General features: G+C 36.3%; 1 protein-coding gene across 3 annotated transcripts in view; it reads left to right on the top strand.

Annotated features, from left to right (window-relative positions):
- The window catches only part of NALF1 (NALCN channel auxiliary factor 1), a 466,207-nt gene that overhangs the window by 118,300 nt on the left and 330,717 nt on the right, over positions 1–17,190 (top strand). The window lies entirely within an intron of this gene.

The raw sequence follows: 17,190 nt of genomic DNA, 5'->3' as shown, positions 1-17,190 counted from the left end.
AAAAGGAGAAAGGAGTGTATTTCTTTAGCATGTTTGAGTGAAACAGTGCTGCTAAACAACAATAGTGTTTTGTGTTTGCTATGGCAAAGCAGCTTGTTACTGAGCCCTGGACATTCTGGTATTAATGTTACTGAGTCAAGGAGATAAAGGAAACCATAGAGATTAAAGCTGATTTTAGTTTTTCACCAGAAATGCACAAAGGCTTCCAATAGACACACTTCACTGTTAGACAATAGTTGCCAAGGCAAACATATCATAATCTGTTCTGTGCTTTTTCCATCCTGATGTTTCACCTGTTATAGAGGAAAAACATGCAAGTGGAGAGGATTTGGTAACTCTGAGGTGTCATGGAGTGCAATTGTTACCTTGTCCATTATTTGTCAGGAAAGTAAATTAAACTTCACTTCCCTGAATAAATATCCAGCAAATGAAGGAAAGAATTAAGGGAATATGATGAAATCTGAAGGTGTTGTAATCCTTTGGGAAATTACAATATTGCAAATTGTAATAATCCGAAACCTTGATTGTGACCTCTCTCCCATCCTGTTAAATTAAAAGAAAAAAGTGCAAATAATGGACTGGGGTTTTTTCCTACCTCTCTATTCTTTTGACTTTTTGAGAGGTATTTACTCTGGAGTGTGTGAGATAGAACTATAAAACATTTTTCAAGCTTTTTCATATTCAGAAGTGATGACAGTTCTTCTTAATGTATATGTTGTAATGACCGAATGAGAACATAGTTCTTTAAGAAGTATGTATGTGTATCTATTTCAGAGGAGATTTTTAAAGACTAATATTTTAAAAGCAGTCATTTATTAAGCCAACCAAAGAAAGATGTTGTTGTATTTGAACTGAATTTATGAGTCTTCATATTTCCCTTACCTGGAATAATAGACACAGCTGAAGGACAAAAAGGATAATAGTATTTATACACCACTATTTATAAATAGATAACTAATAATACAATATATTAATACAATACAAGATAAATTAGAGTGCTTCAGGTACTTTTCCCCTTTTGAGGTTTAATATACTGACTTGTTAAATTTTGTTTTCCTTTTCTCCTTAGAGATATTGCATATATATTGGTAACCTCTTACTTACTAATCTTTTAGCAGAAGGTAGAAGTAACTGAAAGCATCCATCAGCTCAGTACTCTTCATTGACTGTACTTTGCAGGTCAGATTGACTTCCTCTGATACTGTTAAGGCTTGTAAAAGTAATCTTTCTGTATGTCTTTCACCTTTTTCTTCTTCAGAGAAGTATCTTTCCTCTCTAAAGGGTGCCCAATGCGAATTTTGTTCTTAAGAGATTTTAGATTATTCGTTATTAAAGATTTTAGATTAAGATTTTAGTTTTTTAGTTATTAAAGATTTGATCATTTGCCACCTAGCACCAACTGATACTGTGTCAGTTCCAAAGCATTGCCTATTTATGTTGTATTATAAAAGTTTGATAGTTTGACACCTCCACTTATAAGCAAAATGAATTTTTTTGTTATCTGATGTCATTTGGGGACTAGATTTCAATGCAAAATCTATTTCTTTGGTAATCTGTGGCATCTTAGCCAGTGCTGAAGTAAGGTGGTTTTGGCCCCCCCCACACTAGATTTTTGCCTCGCAACGTGCATGGCCTTCTTTTAACCTTCACTCAATGTCTTAGACTAAAATGAAATATTTAAGGATAATTATAAAATGCCTGGTTGGTAATATACCTTAAACTACAAATATGTAATCTCAGTAGAACTCCATTTTCATTTAGGTTTTGTCAGAGAATCATTATGCCTACAGATAATTAACTAATATGTTTCCCAGGCTGTGTAACAGACACAGTCATCACAGCATCTCAGCTTTGTTCAGTGTCAGGTGAATTACATTTCTCTCCTGGGCAGTTACGGTTAAAGACCTTGAAATGAAGCTTTCATTATTTGCTGACTGCTTTCACTGCAACAAAAAAAAACTCCGAACATTTTATTTATTCTTTGTTGTCCACATGTTCATAAACATACAATAAAGTAGCTATTAGCATATCTTGATATTCTGGAAGATGACATCTGTCAAATGACCTTGTTTGTGTATTCCTCCCTGTCCTTACTTTAAGTCCAAGTGCGCCACTGATATCGGAAGATTATGTATTTTAAAAACATGACCCATAGCAAACCAATTCCTTGCCTACAACATAGAATCATAGAATCATAGAATAGATTGGGTTGGAAAAGACCTCCAAGATCATCAAGTCCAACCCCTGATCCAACTCTAATTACTATATCATGGCACTAAGGGCCATGTCCAATCTCTTTTTAAAAACCTCCAGGGATGGTGAATCCACCACCTCTCTGGGCAGGCCATTCCAATGCCTGATCACCCTCTCTGTAAAGAATTTCTTCCTAACATCTAACCTAAACTTCCCCTGGCAGAGCTTGAGCCCATGTCCCCTTGTCCTGTTGTTGGTTGCCTGGGAGAAGAGACCAACCCCCACCTGGCTATAACTTCCCTTCAGGTAGTTGAAGAGAGTGATGAGGTCACCTCTAAGCCTTCTCTTCTCTAGACTAAACAATCCCAGCTCCCTCAGCCTCTCCTCATAGGACTTGTGCTCAAGTCCCTTCACCAGCCTGGTTGCTCTTCTCTGGACCCGCTCCAGCACCTCAATGTCTTTCCTGAACTGAGGGGCCCAGAGCTGAACACATGTCTGCAGCTGCAGTGGAATGGCCACTCCTATTCAGAGCTTCCAGAATTGGGTAACTCTTAGATGTTTACGCAGCCATGAAGATGCCTTCCACCATAAATCTGACCTTTCCTCTTATATCTGCCAAACTGCATTTTGTAGCTGGATCACTTAGCAGCACATGGAAGTTTTATTCACTAGTGAATGAGAAATAAGTTATGCTAGTGTTCTTATCCTGAGACCATGCTTGCCTTCCTGTGGGCTAAAGATCATTCCATGCAGCTTACCAAGAATATGAAGAGATCTTTGTACTGTAAATCCCTTGACCTGCTTCACTAATATTACTTTAGATACGGACTTAGTTGCTACAGCTATCTCCTGGGTAGCATCAGTTAAAATCTTACTTCTTCTAAGGGGGCCCCTGAGAATTGGTTTCCTGTCAGAGCCTGTTGATTTCTGAGCTCAGCCCTTTTCTTGTCAGCTAATGGGTACAAATTGAGGAAATAGGCAGCATGTTAGAGCAGTGTGAATAAAGGAAGCTTTGCTAAATGAGGTGGGTGGTGGAACCATCTGGACATTTGAAAACTTGCCTATTTCTCAGCTAGATAATTATCTAATTTCACTATTATTAGGCATGCAAAGTCCAAATGGCAATAACTTTGCCTGTGACTTAAAATACAACATCAAAATGCCTGGGTTCTTTTTTTGCATGTTAAGCTGGTTATTCTTCTCTGCTGCATTATTTTTTAGTTGCATTTTTTATTGATGCTTCTTGTGCTTTTACTTACTAATAGCTTTATGCAGGTTATGACCTCTTCCCTTAACTTTTAATAATGTTTTAAAAAACCTTATACATCCACTTACAAATTAACAATAGTGTTGAAAGCTTTTTAGATAATATGCACCAGTGCTTGTTCACTATTTTAAATTTTAAGTGGAATGAAAACAATTGTAGAATTCAGTCTCTAAACCCCACTGCATAATCAGGGGCAGCTGCAGAATGTAGTGGAACAGAGCAGTGAAACAGAATGTCTTTAAACCCTGCTGGTCCAGCACACAGAACATTTTTCTAGAATCAACCTAAAAGATTATTCTTTGTTGCTATTTCTATGTGAATTCATAAGGAGACAAATTTTCAAACTGAATAGTAAGTTGTAGAGCTTTTACTGGCTTGTCAGCAGTTGTTTTTCATCTGGGAAACTTGGTAATATTGAGAGAGATGGCCCAACATAAAAACACGGTGTAGATTCACCTCACATCTTTAAATTCTTGCACCATTCCTGGGAAACGTAGTATTTAGATAACACCCATTGTTTATTTATTCGTTGAACTAGAAAGTCTTTGCATTGAAAAACAGATTTTGCTTCCAAATGCACGTATGTAAACTTTTGTTTTACATTTATTGATGGAGAGCATCAAATGGAAAACTTTAGACAGCTTTTCAAGGAGGGGGAAAGAAGGACAGAGCAAGAAGATTAACATCAAACCACAGCAAGAACAAAAAGTCAGTCTGACTGAAAATTAAAAAAAAAAAATCTTTCTTTGATTTTTTTTTTTAACTTTTAACTTTCACATTAAGGGTTTCCTCTCACTGTATCTTAAATTGCATAATTCTCAGTAAAATAAAAATAAAATTAGAAGTAATTGTTCCAAATTTGATTGATAATTATCCTTATTAACTAGATGAATATTAAAAACAAGTATTCACACTTTGGATTAAGTTTTCAATCCCAATATTAAAAACATAGTAATGCTTCTATTCCATTGATTTATGGCACTTAATTAATCAGACACTGAGAAAGGAGATCCTATTTTCTTCTATAGAATGTCTTTTCTTTCATTACATATGGAAATATGTATGCAGACTCCCCAAACACGTGGACAGTATGTTGGAGTGTTCTCTGAAGATGCAATTATTCTGTGTGCAATAAAAAAGAAAAAAAGATGGTTTAGAATCACATCTTTAGTAACAAATTTCTACCATGCTGCAGAAATTTAATGTGGCTTTGAAAACTTTCAGATGGCTTGATATCTGATTTGTTAGTTCCAAACGTGACATTTTTTTGCGTAGTGAAAAACATTGAAAAATGAATTAAGATATTAGAAGATTATGTTAGCTGGGACTCTGTGGGCTGTTTGCCTTGTCCTGGTGCTCCCCATGTATATGTCAGTCTAGTGCAAATGGGTAACAGCTACTTGAAGCATATTGCTGGCTATGAACGCAATACAGTAGAGCTGTCAGCTTTATACTGAATTTGAAATATGAGGAATTGCACTGGTTTCAGAGGGAAGGAAAACAGTTTTTATGTAAGTAGTGAAAGTGAGCTATACTCTTTTCTTTTGAAGAACAAATAAATACGAATTTCTGTCTCCTTTTCCCTCCTACCTTTATGGGTCCAGAAAAGTCAGCATTTTCAGTGGTGCATTACTCAGAATTTTGCCAATGCTGGTTCCTCAGGGACTTCTATCATATGTCAGGTCAGTTCATCAGAAGAGGTACTTTATGACCAACTTGTGGATAATTAGTTTAATTAATGCCTTACCCTGTTTATAGTAAGCTGCCTACTAAGTGGGGTAAAGTGACAGAGTCTAGCTTTTGAGAAGATTCTAAATATGAAAATAACCAAATATTTTGAGTTTTTATTGTTGTTGTTATTATTAATGATGTCATGTTTTAAACCCCAGCCAGCAACTAAGCCCCACACAACCATTTACCCAACCTGGTGGGATGGAGGAGAGAATCAGGAGGGTAAAAGTGAGAAAACTCATGGGTGGAGATAAAGACAGTTTAATAGGTAAAGCAAAAGCCATGAACACAAGCAAAGCAAAACAAAGAATTCATTCACCACTTCCCATGGGCAGGCAGGTGTTAGACCATCTACAGGAAAGCCAGGCTCCATCACTTGTACTGGGGACTTGGAAGATGAGCACCATCACTCCAAACGTTCCCCCCATATTCCTTCCTCCCCCAGCTTTATATGCAATGCATGACTCCAGATGGTATGAACCATCCCTGTGGTCAGTTGGGGCCAGCTGTCCTGACTGTGTCCCATCCTAACTCCTTGTGCGACCCCAGCCTTTTAACTGGTGGGATGGGGTGAGAAGCAGAAGAGGCCTTGACTCTGTGCAAGCACTGCTCAGCAATAGCAAACATCCCTGTGCTATCAACACTGTTTCCAGCACAAATACAAAACATAGTCCCACACCAGCTACTATGAGGAAAATAACTCTATCCCAGCCAAAACCAGCTCTAATGGGAAAAAATAAGAAAGTAAAAGACCTATTCCCAACTGAGATAGAAAAAGCCATGCACATTCTAAAGGAATTAAAAAACCTCCAAGACAATAACACACAGCTATTCATATACATTCTTTCTAGTGAATAACAGAAGACAATAAGAGGAACTTGTGTTCCTTCATCAGAACTCCCGAAGGTGATAAATCATACAGGATTAGCAGGAATTTTTGGCCTCTGCAGTTCAGCTTAAACAAGAGAGTTATTTGTGAATGAGTTTGTCCTGGGAAGAGGACAAGGCAGGTTTTTAGCTATCTGTGCTTATACAGTATCTGATATCACCAAGCTGAACTTCTGCACCCGCCAGCTGCCCAGAGCAGCTTGAACATTTGCCAATAAGGGGAGAGCTCAGTTCACCCATCCCCCACCTCTGCTAAATACCCAAATTTCTCTTATCTTACTCCTGTGCTTCCTAGCGTATCAGTGTGCTTTCGTTGCAAAATGCCCTTCCCACTCATGCTTTCATAGAGAACTGTAGCAACAATTTCATCAGTCTTTTAGAGGACTATCTACACTGGCATAGGATCAACCCGTGTTTTACCAGTGAATCCATGTCTTACGGGTGCTGGAGCTCTTCCACTCCTGACTGCACCTTCGGTCTCATGTCAGGAGGATGTCCTACAGCCTTTGCACATAACCAGACACAAATGTCAACATGGAGATGTAAAATATTTCTAGGTTTCTGAGACTGATTATTGAACTTTAGTTTCAGTGTATTCTGAAAACAGGCAATGCACTGCTGCAGTAAAAATGATTGTTAATATACAAACCCAGCACAGAGCATAAATCAAGACTTGATCCCCATCTAGGACCCGTCCAGCAATCACATTATTGTTTTGTGTCACTTAACAAAACACAAACTACAAAACATCACAGGCATTCAGAGGAATGCTATGAAGTCAGTGTTAATTGGAATGCTTATATAAGTAGTGCTAGTCAGTTTGGGGAACAATTTTTTATGACTAGGTGGACTTCTCCTTCTATGTTTTTGTGTGTTCTGGTAAATCCAAGTTTTTCTCAAAGCATCAGTACTTCCGTTACCATCACATCTCTGGACTTATTAAATAATATAGAATTGACAACATAACCAAAGTCACTTTTTTCATTTGAGTTTTTTGAGCTTGACTGTCTTATTAAATAGTCAAAAAGGGAAAACCTGATATTGGTTTTTTTCAGTTTTGATTTAGCTTCATACACCCTCGTGGTTCTCATGCTAAATGAATGGGATTATGTTTTGTACTGTGCTGTTTCAGAATCACAATATTAAAGATACAATTGCATACAAGATTAGTTTTGTAATGAAGTTTCCAAGGAACCTGAGTGAATCTCGAAGAGGAGGGAGGAGAGGTCAAGAACAATAGGAGGTAAACAGCAATCTGTAAAAGAAGCAATGGTGTCAGGGATATTGATAGCCCAGTGGACTGTGACAGGTGTAGTTATGCTCTGTCTCTGTGTGAGATCTATGGATACAGCTGGATGCTCTGGAAGAAAAGCTGGGGAAACTAGCTGTACAGTGAGATTTGCAGAATCTCAAGACAAAGCTTGTTGATTTTCCTCAAACTAAAACTGCTGGAAAAGTCAGGACAGGTTAATAAACATGGAAAATAGGTTAAGATGTAGCAGATGTAAATCCATTTCTTCTTTGTATGAACTCTGAATTTGGCTTTTAACAGGTTTGAACAGCTCTTGAACAGGTTTTGGCCAAACTTTGGGGAATTTTGGACAGAAGGCTTCCTTAAGCTGTGTCTGTGAAATACGCCTGAATATAGGTTAACTCATATTTACCTGCATACTGCAATGAGAAATTGCATACCTATGAATATTCTAACCCTCTAGTCTGAGTTTTTAACTGACTTTAGTTCAGTATAAGTAATACTAGGAACAGTTATGACAAATTAACGAATTTTGAGACCCACAACTTCTTTCTTGATCCACTTTCCTGCTCCCTGCCACTGCCAATGTCCACAAGCAGTCCCATTTTTAAAGAGAACTACATGACCTGTCCAGTGAAACAAGACATGCCAGTAGAGTCACAAAGATGTCTAAGATTTTTGGATGCTGTCCCTTTGCCTTTGCTTCCAGACAAATTTTCTTCACTTAGAACTTCCTAAAGTTTTCTGTGCTGAAAGGTACCTCTGGTGTGAAGTCAATGCTGAAAAGTTGGTACATACTATTTCCTATGTGCAGCGACTATAGATCATGACAGCAACAGGAAGTTAGATTTGAAATAACCAGTTTTGAAGGTTGAAAGAATTATTAATTTATTATTAACATATACAGACAGCATATAGTATGTTGCAACTTAGCATCTGGGAACATTTAAGATTAGTTTGATTAAAAGTCCTTTTTGCCTCTAGGCAAAGGCGTGTTTAATCCAGAAAAAATTATGTGAGGACAGCACTACAAGGAAACACTTTTAGCAGTGCATGCTAATAAGGTCAATATTTTATTTATTGAAATTAGTGCAGTTGAGTAATTATTTTTGTTCAACAGGAAACATTTTGGAAAGATTTGGATACCTAGGCTTGATTAACAGGGGAACAAATTTCACTACTCACCCCTATGAAAACAATTCCATGGCCTTAACATTAATGTTTCATGTCTAGTGCTGTTCTAATTTCTCCAGAGTTCTTGATGTACCTGCACATAGCTTGCACATATTGTCCAGGATTTGTAGGAGAGGTACCCCTTCCTGTAGCAGAAACTGGAGACATGCCAGGGGTTTCAAATGGCATCATCCTTTGTCTTGACAGCTGCATCCTAGGTTTCTTCTCCTTTTTTCCTGAACCCAAGCAAAGATCAGTCTTTCAAGAGGTAGAATTACTGCTGGTATCTTCACTTTCTTGTGAAGGTTTTTGTGATTAAGATACTCACTGAAGGTTTCAGAGACACAAGCTCTCTGATTAGTATACTCAGACATATCTTTGAGAGTCTCTTAATCACCCAGCAGTCCTGGAGAGAAGAGGCAGGATTTGGCATGTCAAGCTGTTTCTTTTTTTTTTTTTTCCCCCCAGAAAATAATTCAGGATTCTCCAAGAAAGAAGAAAAAGGAAACACGTTTCTGTGTACAACTGCTGGGGTTGCAGAGACTTGGCTGCTGGTTTCCACATTTCTTTTTTTGACCTATGACTGTTTACAGAGTGAGTGGAGAACAAATAAAAAGGCAATGTTATACTAAGTGCTATTAAAATTCTAAAGCAGTGTGAAATGTGTTCAAGGACTACTTATGTAGACAAATGCTATCACTTGACTTTTATCTCATTAAAAGATAGTTAGAAGTTTGTTAAAAGAATAATTCTTAATTCAGGCTATGCAATTACTAATGAAAACTAGACTAAATTTGGCTAAAATGGTTGAGGCTTAATTGAAAATTCAGACACATTTCTTTCAGCTAGGATTAAGACTGAACAAAAAGTGTTTGCAATTAAACAGAAATTAATAAAAGAGGAAGAACTCTCCCAGTGTCCATTAAAGCCTGTATGTAAATATAGTAGGAAACTACATGCCTGCTGTAATTCAATGACTTCCTTTGAGTTTTATGAAGATGCAAGTTGTGTAAATTGTTGATACCAAACATCCTTAATTTCCATTAATGGTAAAACCATCTGCTAGTAAAAATAATACCCATTTTACTGAAAAATATTTTGAACTCTTAGTGCTAAGTCCAATATCATTTCAGTATAATTTCAGGTCACAATGGCTTTTGGTTTTCACATAGTAATATTTTTCCTAGAATTTCCATTAACAGATATAATTAAATTATCGACTAATTGACAGAATTTGAATGAACACTAAGTACAGCTAACTTATTTTAAAAGCTTTGAAGGAGCTGTTACTTGAGTGTTGATTCAGGGCTAGAGTCTTAACCAGGGAAAACTAGCTGCAGGAAACAAAATATTAATTTTTGTCTCAAAGGTAGTACAGAAACTGGTTTAGAGAGGACAGGAGTAGAGATTAGAAACAAGAGATACCTAAGGAAACTTTAGCTCCTACTACATCAATGCTATGAGTAAAATTTTGACCACTCTTGTTTTGGGAAAGAGTATCTACACTTAAATACCACAAGAGATATTAATCAAGTGTCTTGCATCCTTAATGCATTCAGAATGAAAAGTTGAGAAAAGTTGAGCACAGAAATGAAGAGAAGGTAGTTCCTCTAGTTACGACAGCATCAGTAAATTCAGCAGAGCCAGGACTCTGGCTTGAGCACTGTCACATATTCATCCTTAACAATCCTTCTCAGAGTTTCATAACACACTTTTTAATCGAGTTCTTGGCTGGATCAACACATTTCCAGATAGTGTCCATGCTCACTTCAAACATATGGCATTTAGGACATGTTCCTAACATGTGTCATAGACAAGACCACCAACTTTGAGGTGTGAAAAACTATAGGGACACAAGTTCTACTTACCACTTTCTTCCAGGATTACAGACCTTACCTTTTTTATTTGATAGAACAGTCGTAGTTTCTTGGCCCAGGAATAGATGAACCTGCTTACTGTGATTTCACATTCCTACATTTTAGCTATGGCAGGAATAACTACCACTGTAGGCTTTTCATGGCATGTACAGGTTTTATCTTATTTTGTTGCCTCCAGCTTCATACATTTTTGGTATTATTTAATATCACAGAGAGATGTTGTGGTCCATATAACAGTGCATATCAAAAGAATACACCACTCTGCCTTCATCACCAAAATATTATGTGGTAGTAATATTTTGATGGCTGTTGCTGATAATTGTTATTGTTTGTAGAATCATTCATCTAATTTCAAGGAATATTACTTCCAGAAGTACACTCAATCATTTAAAAAAATGGTCCAAACTATTTATTAAGGATTTCAAAATGTGGGATATGAGTACAAGATTCAGACTGATTTTATGAAGTTTGACATTAAATTAAGAAACATTATATTGTGAGGTTTAAAAACAGGTATGTTCAGGCAAAAAGTTCATCTTTTTCCTCTTTGTAGGCATGCAGTTGCTTAAGCACTTTCTACCTATTTTTCCATTTACTGAAACCTGCACATTTATGCCTCTGAAAATTGGAAAATCAGGTTATGATTTCTCTTTTGGTAGTTTTCAGTACTCAGTTTTCTGGGTTGCATATCTCTCTCTGCTGTCTCTTTTCTCAGTCTGGTCTTCATTCTTGTGTCGCTTCTGGCTGATTCTTCTTTGCTGGGTGATGTGCCTCTTACAGGTAGATTTAAGCAATTATAAGTGTCACAAACCTACAGGGACTGCTGCAGTAGGATCACTGAATAATTGACGATAATGCCATGCAAGTAGGAACGGTGTACCACTTCTGAAATCAAACAGAATAGAAGAAGATCACTTTTATATTTATTTGGGAAATCTTTTCCTGTATAAGATATTTTATCTAAAGTATAGGCTACAGCATGGGTAGTAAAACAGAGATTACAGGTGTAGCTCCTGTGTAGTTCTGTCTAGGGAACTGGAAATATGACCTACTTGATAACATTAGTGGTAGTTATTAGCGTTTCCAGCAGCATGCATCATATGGGCAGTAGAATAAGTGGGCAGTTAGTTTTCCAGGCAAGTAAGTGAAAAAGAAACCCAGAAAGACAGTAATTTAAATAGAGATAATACATCAGGTAGCCAAGAGTGACAAAGGGCACTGGAAGGACAGGTAGAATAACAAAGGACTAAAGGAAAAGGGAACATTATTTGAGGAGATTAAATTGGAGCAGAAACTATGAGAATAAATTAATGTTAGCAGGCTGACAGAAGGAAGGGGTTTGTAAGGACAGGAGCTGAAGGATGAGAATTATAGTGGGTTGTGTGATACACAGAGAATCAGTAACCAAACAGTAGCTTTGCAACATCAATTCATGTGTGGGAGAAAGAGACAAATCTCACTGCACAGCTAGGAGCTTAGGTCATAATATTGCAGAAGAGCAGACGTAAGCACTGAAAGAGCTTAAAAAATGGTTAGAATGTAAGAAGAGCTGAAAATGTAGCAGCAACTATGATGGACTGTGTTACCTAATATGCTAACTGTTACTGGCCAAGGGAAGATTTTGAGGAAAGAGGATAAAAAATTAGGAAAGTACAGAAAAATCCTTCCTGTTGAAAATCTGGAAATCAGTGGTTCAGGGACCTGATTCAGACTAATTCAGACTGAATTGAATCAGCGATGCCAGGCTAAATGTCTCATGATTTTTCCATATATATATATGGATATATATATATATATGGAAAGATATATACTTTTTGATGAATGAACACTTTTTGATACTGTTGGCACACTGAATTCGCTCACATCCTGTGTCAATGAGTTTCATAATTTGATTACTTGTCAGAAGAAAATGTACCCCTTAATGTTTGCTTTTTACTCTTAAGTTTTGTAATTTTGTGGTTTTCAGTGGGCCTTGCATAAGAACAAAAACCTTGCTATTAAGGTACTGAATTTAACCTTTCTGATAAAAAAGAACACAAAATAACACACACGGAAAAGCAATTCTAATCATATTTACACGATGAATTAAATTATCTGCTGCCATACAAGAAAGAGATGCTGCAAATTTTGTTGATAGTCCTCTGAAGATATAGTGGTTCTCATTAGTGATCAGAGACAAGCAAAACAATAAGAACTGTTAAGAGAGAAATGCCAAAAACCCCTTCCCTAATCTTTCATATAATTTTTTACTTTATAATAGATTCCTATGTCTTCTGATTTCAAAGCAAACCTATCCTGGTGCATTTCTGCATTTCTCTCTATCAACAAAATTTGCAGCATCTCTTTCTTGTATGGCAGCAGATAATTTAATTCATCGTGTAAATATGATTAGAATTGTTTTTCCGTTTGTGTTATTTTGTGTTGTTTTTTGTCAGCAAGGTTTCCTTCACTAACTCTGTGTCAGCATTATTCTTGACTACTGTGAATAATTTTGAAATTATGAATATCAATCATATTTTCTTGGCCTCCAAACCTTCTTTTGGCTTTAGTTGAAAGTGATTTTGAAGAGCTCTTTGGACTTCCAGTTCTTTGTTGCATCCATTTTCTTGTATCCCCTGCTCACTGAGTTTATCAAAATACCCTATAATAATTTTGTGCATTTTGATTAAAAAAATAATGTTGTTCCTCCACCATAGTTACTATGTGTCAACAAAGTTTATTCTGTATTACACTATCAATGTGTTGGCTAAAAATTTGGTATACTGGAGTGCTTCAGAAATCGGCATTATTATTATTATGTGTTGTCCTCTGACACTGAGGCTGGTTTGAATGATAGCTCAGTGCTTTCCAAATCTGATTCCTTGAGAAACTCAGTGATGTATCTAGTTTATGGTGGAGTTTTTAGTGTTCTTTTTCTGTGTCCTTCCAAAATCTCTTTGATAGATACTTGAATTGAGCAAGATATTTCAAATGAGCAAGTTCTTCTCAGGCCTTCCCCTTTAAGTTCAAATTCAAGATTTAGAAGCTTCCTAAGCTTTTTTACAGTCAACACAGATGCAAAAAGGCATTTTAGTTTTTTCCTTTGAACTTATTATCAGTGAGTTTACTCTTTACACCTTGCTTATCTGTCAGATGTACTATGTCTTTGCCCGGTTTCCTGCTGGTGTTAGGACCATGATGAAGCATTTGGTATTTGATATGGAAAGAAATCAGAAGCTGGAATAGGGTTGTAGACAGACAAGAGACACAGTTATAATAAAAATAAAGGAGAAAAAAGTTTGTAGGGATGTCTTTGAAAAGTGCTACGTAGGAATTGCTGAAGCAAGAAAAAATAAGGTTTTGGTAAACCAGAAAAGAGTTGGCAAGGTCCTAGAAACAAATGAGGCAAGATTTAGAGACTTATCTCTAAAGGATGGAGGTGGTGATTCTGAAAATGTATATATTTCATCATTCAAAAAGAAAAAAGGATGACTCTCTCCAAAGTGTTCACTTTCTGAACTCTGAACACTGGACCAACCCAACTGGAGAGACGACTTTTCCTATTGTACCAGCTCATCTAATCGTCAGATTGGTGACACACAGAATGAAAAAGTGATATCTCCTGAGGGCCATTTCAGTTGACAGTGATGTCAGACCCATGCACAGCTCTTTGACCCTATTGGTTGGTATGAAATCAATGAGATGAGTTGGAATTTCACATCCCTGGTAATCAAACCATGTATCTAGCATTGAAGAGCAGATTTTAAGGCAGAAAAGCTCTAGGTATTTTAGTGTAAATGTTCTTCTTTGTCTTCTGAGTATCTTAGTTTCTTTATTTGCAGGTTATGGCTGACAATATTTACTTACTCTCAAGGAACTGTCAGTTTCTGCTCTATTGTTTTTAGTTATTGGGTCCAGATGATTCCCTGCAGGAATGTTAAAATTCATAAAGCTCAAAATGGAAAGGCCTTTACAAATGCTGAATACTTTCAGAATATGTAGTTTGAAAGTGTCCAGTCTTATATGGGGTTGCTGTTCAGAACATTGCACTTGCAGAATATAATTGCCTGATGTTTCCTACCCTTTCATTTCACTTCAACTATGAATATCAGCAAAGGTTGTAAAGATCTCGTGAAAGTACAGAATAATCAATCTCAATGCCAAACAGTGGAAGGTGAGTACTTGCTGAACATGGAAAAAGAATGATGGGGGGGAGAAAGATTAAAATATAGTTGGCAGTTTTATCCAGCGTGGTATATAGACAACTAAGCTTCTGGAAGCATGATGTAAATGCACTCTTCATACTTCAGCTTTCTGCTGAATTTCTTATGCTTCTGAGCTGTTCTCAATGTAACCTGTCTTCTTTTGCCATCCAACCTTGCTGCATAGCATAAATGCTGTTACCCAGGAAAGATTTTGTGCTGGAGAATTATGTTGGCAAAAAGATGTAATATTTTTTTGCTTAAGCACTGAGTGTAAAGCTGTTCTACATGCCCACTGAAGGAGATGGCCTTATTTTGGCAGGGTAAATAGCATTCTAGACTCAATTTGCAAGATGTTTCAGGACAAAAGACAAATGCATGTTGTACTTGTGCATTACTAAATATTCTGATGTCTGTGACCTTTGTTTTTTTTTCTCTTCTTCACCTTCTCCCTGCTGGCTCCACAGTTTTCCTTAAGCAGGATTATGGAACATACTAACTCTTCAAACTGTTGAATTGTATCCAAACTTATATCCAGATTGTTAAATTTGTACATAAGATAAACTATAAAGGATTCATAGACATTAAAGATACTTTTCCCCCAGAAATATTAAAATAAATCAAAATTTATAAATCATCTATTCTTCCTTTATTTTTTTTTTTTATTGCTGGATATAATTCACATACAGAGGAAACACTGAAATTAAAGCAAAAAAGTTACCCCCTAGCTTGAGGTGGAAATGGAGAGAGCTCACAGGACGAAAAGGAGTCATAAAGATCTCATGATTTGTCCTAAAGAAACTTGTAAACTAATTTTTGTCCCAGAGAAGTCTGTGCAAGTGGCTCCTTTGCAGTGATATAGCCTTGTTCTTCACCCTGCCAAGTCAATTGACCCTTTTGAGCAACCTATAGAATTCACTTATTTTGGTTGAAATTTTTATGGGGAGTTTTGAGAATCAAAGACCTATTTGATCCTTTCAAATTTATGTTAACCAGTGTGATAGAAAACCAGATGTGATTGCTATGCTGATTGTTTCTAGGCAAATAAATTGCATTTACAAAAGTCTTTTTAAAAGTTAATCTGATTTAGAAACTTGTTCTGGAAATGTTTCCTTTTTATTTAGTATAGAGGATTCTTAGAGGTTTTTTTAAAAGTTATTAATCTATTAGCTATTCATCTATTTATTTGTTAATCTATTATATTATTAATGGGCAGTAGAGAAAAAAAAAACACTCCAGAAGGACAATGAACATGTAAGCTCTTATTAAATTTACTAAAGTTTAGTTCTGTCATGGTACAGAACATAGTATTATAGTCTCCAGAACTGATACTGATAGTTCTGATGATACTTGATTTGCAAATTAAAGATTTATGGTGCTTTTCTGTCAAATCCAGTCATGCTCAGTGTTTGCCTTCATTGCATGCTTGTATTGTCTGGCACAATAAAGACCTGATATTGTCTAAAACCTTCTGAGTCATATTGCATTGTCAAAAGTAAGAGAACTCTGTACTTATAATTAAATATTTAATTTAGCCATAATTATTATGTTGCAAACAATTATTGTGCATCTTACCTATGTAAAACATTGTTCAAAGGTAAAATGTTTTGGTAAGCTTTTTAAATGCAATGTAATGGTCATCATGGTATTTTGACAAGGTGTTTCTCCCAGGATTCAGCTAAATAACTCTGAACTTGACTCTTAGAGATTAATAAAACACATCTATTTTATTACCTGCTCAGTTTTATAAGTCATAAACAGAGATTGTACCCACAGATACAATAGTGTAATTGTGATTTTTCATGCCTCATTAGGGTTATTTATTAGTGTGCATTATTCTGTTTTATTTCCCCTCTTCCTGCACTTATATCTTATGATTATTTTCCTCTCATTGCATTTTAATATAAATGCAATTTTCTGTTTGTTTTGTGGGGGTTTTTTGGGGTTTTTTGGTTTTGTTTTTTTTTAATTTCTTTTTTTCTTCTGAGAAGCAATTCTTTGAAATATGTCTAGGCTCAGATTTGTCATGATAAGATGTCTTTTTAAATTTTGTTAAGGTAAGTATAAGGTTAATAATTTACTAGTATGAAAACTGAGGCAACGTATAAAAAGTGGGTGCTATAAATGACAGCAAAGCTGAGCAAGCCTGAAAATGTACAGATGACTTAAATAGCATGAAGCACACAAGCACTTTTGCTGAAAGACCAGAAGGTTGCCACAGCCACATATAGATGCACCCAGGATTTTAACTGCTGAAGGTCAGAGACAAAGAAACCTTGAGCCTTCGATTTATGCGTATGCAGATGACAGTTGTGTCCTGAAGGAGATATTATTACAAAAGAGGGGACAAAGTCAAACTGATAAGGGCTTGACAGTGCAATCCAGGCACTTTTCTTTTTTAAACTTGTCTGAGTGCCACAGCATACAGGCAAACTGTAGTTCTGTCATACCAAATGGTGAAATAAGAGGGCTCAGCAGCACAGTGAAAAGTATTCAAGATGCACACGCAGCTGTGGGTTGTGCTTGTGTGGTGTGAGAAGTTAAGAGCATCACTCCCTTACTCCTCTCCTCTACCCTCTAGTTAGGACCATAACCAAGGATGGAATAAACTTGTGAATTAACTTTGCT

Source organism: Myiozetetes cayanensis, unplaced genomic scaffold (genome assembly GCF_022539395.1).
Source record: "Myiozetetes cayanensis isolate MyiCay16 unplaced genomic scaffold, myiCay2020 scf5-8, whole genome shotgun sequence".
Taxonomy (NCBI): domain Eukaryota; kingdom Metazoa; phylum Chordata; class Aves; order Passeriformes; family Tyrannidae; genus Myiozetetes; species Myiozetetes cayanensis.
The sequence above is the reverse complement of the archived record's forward strand: the minus strand, read 5'-3'. Positions and strand labels throughout refer to the sequence as shown.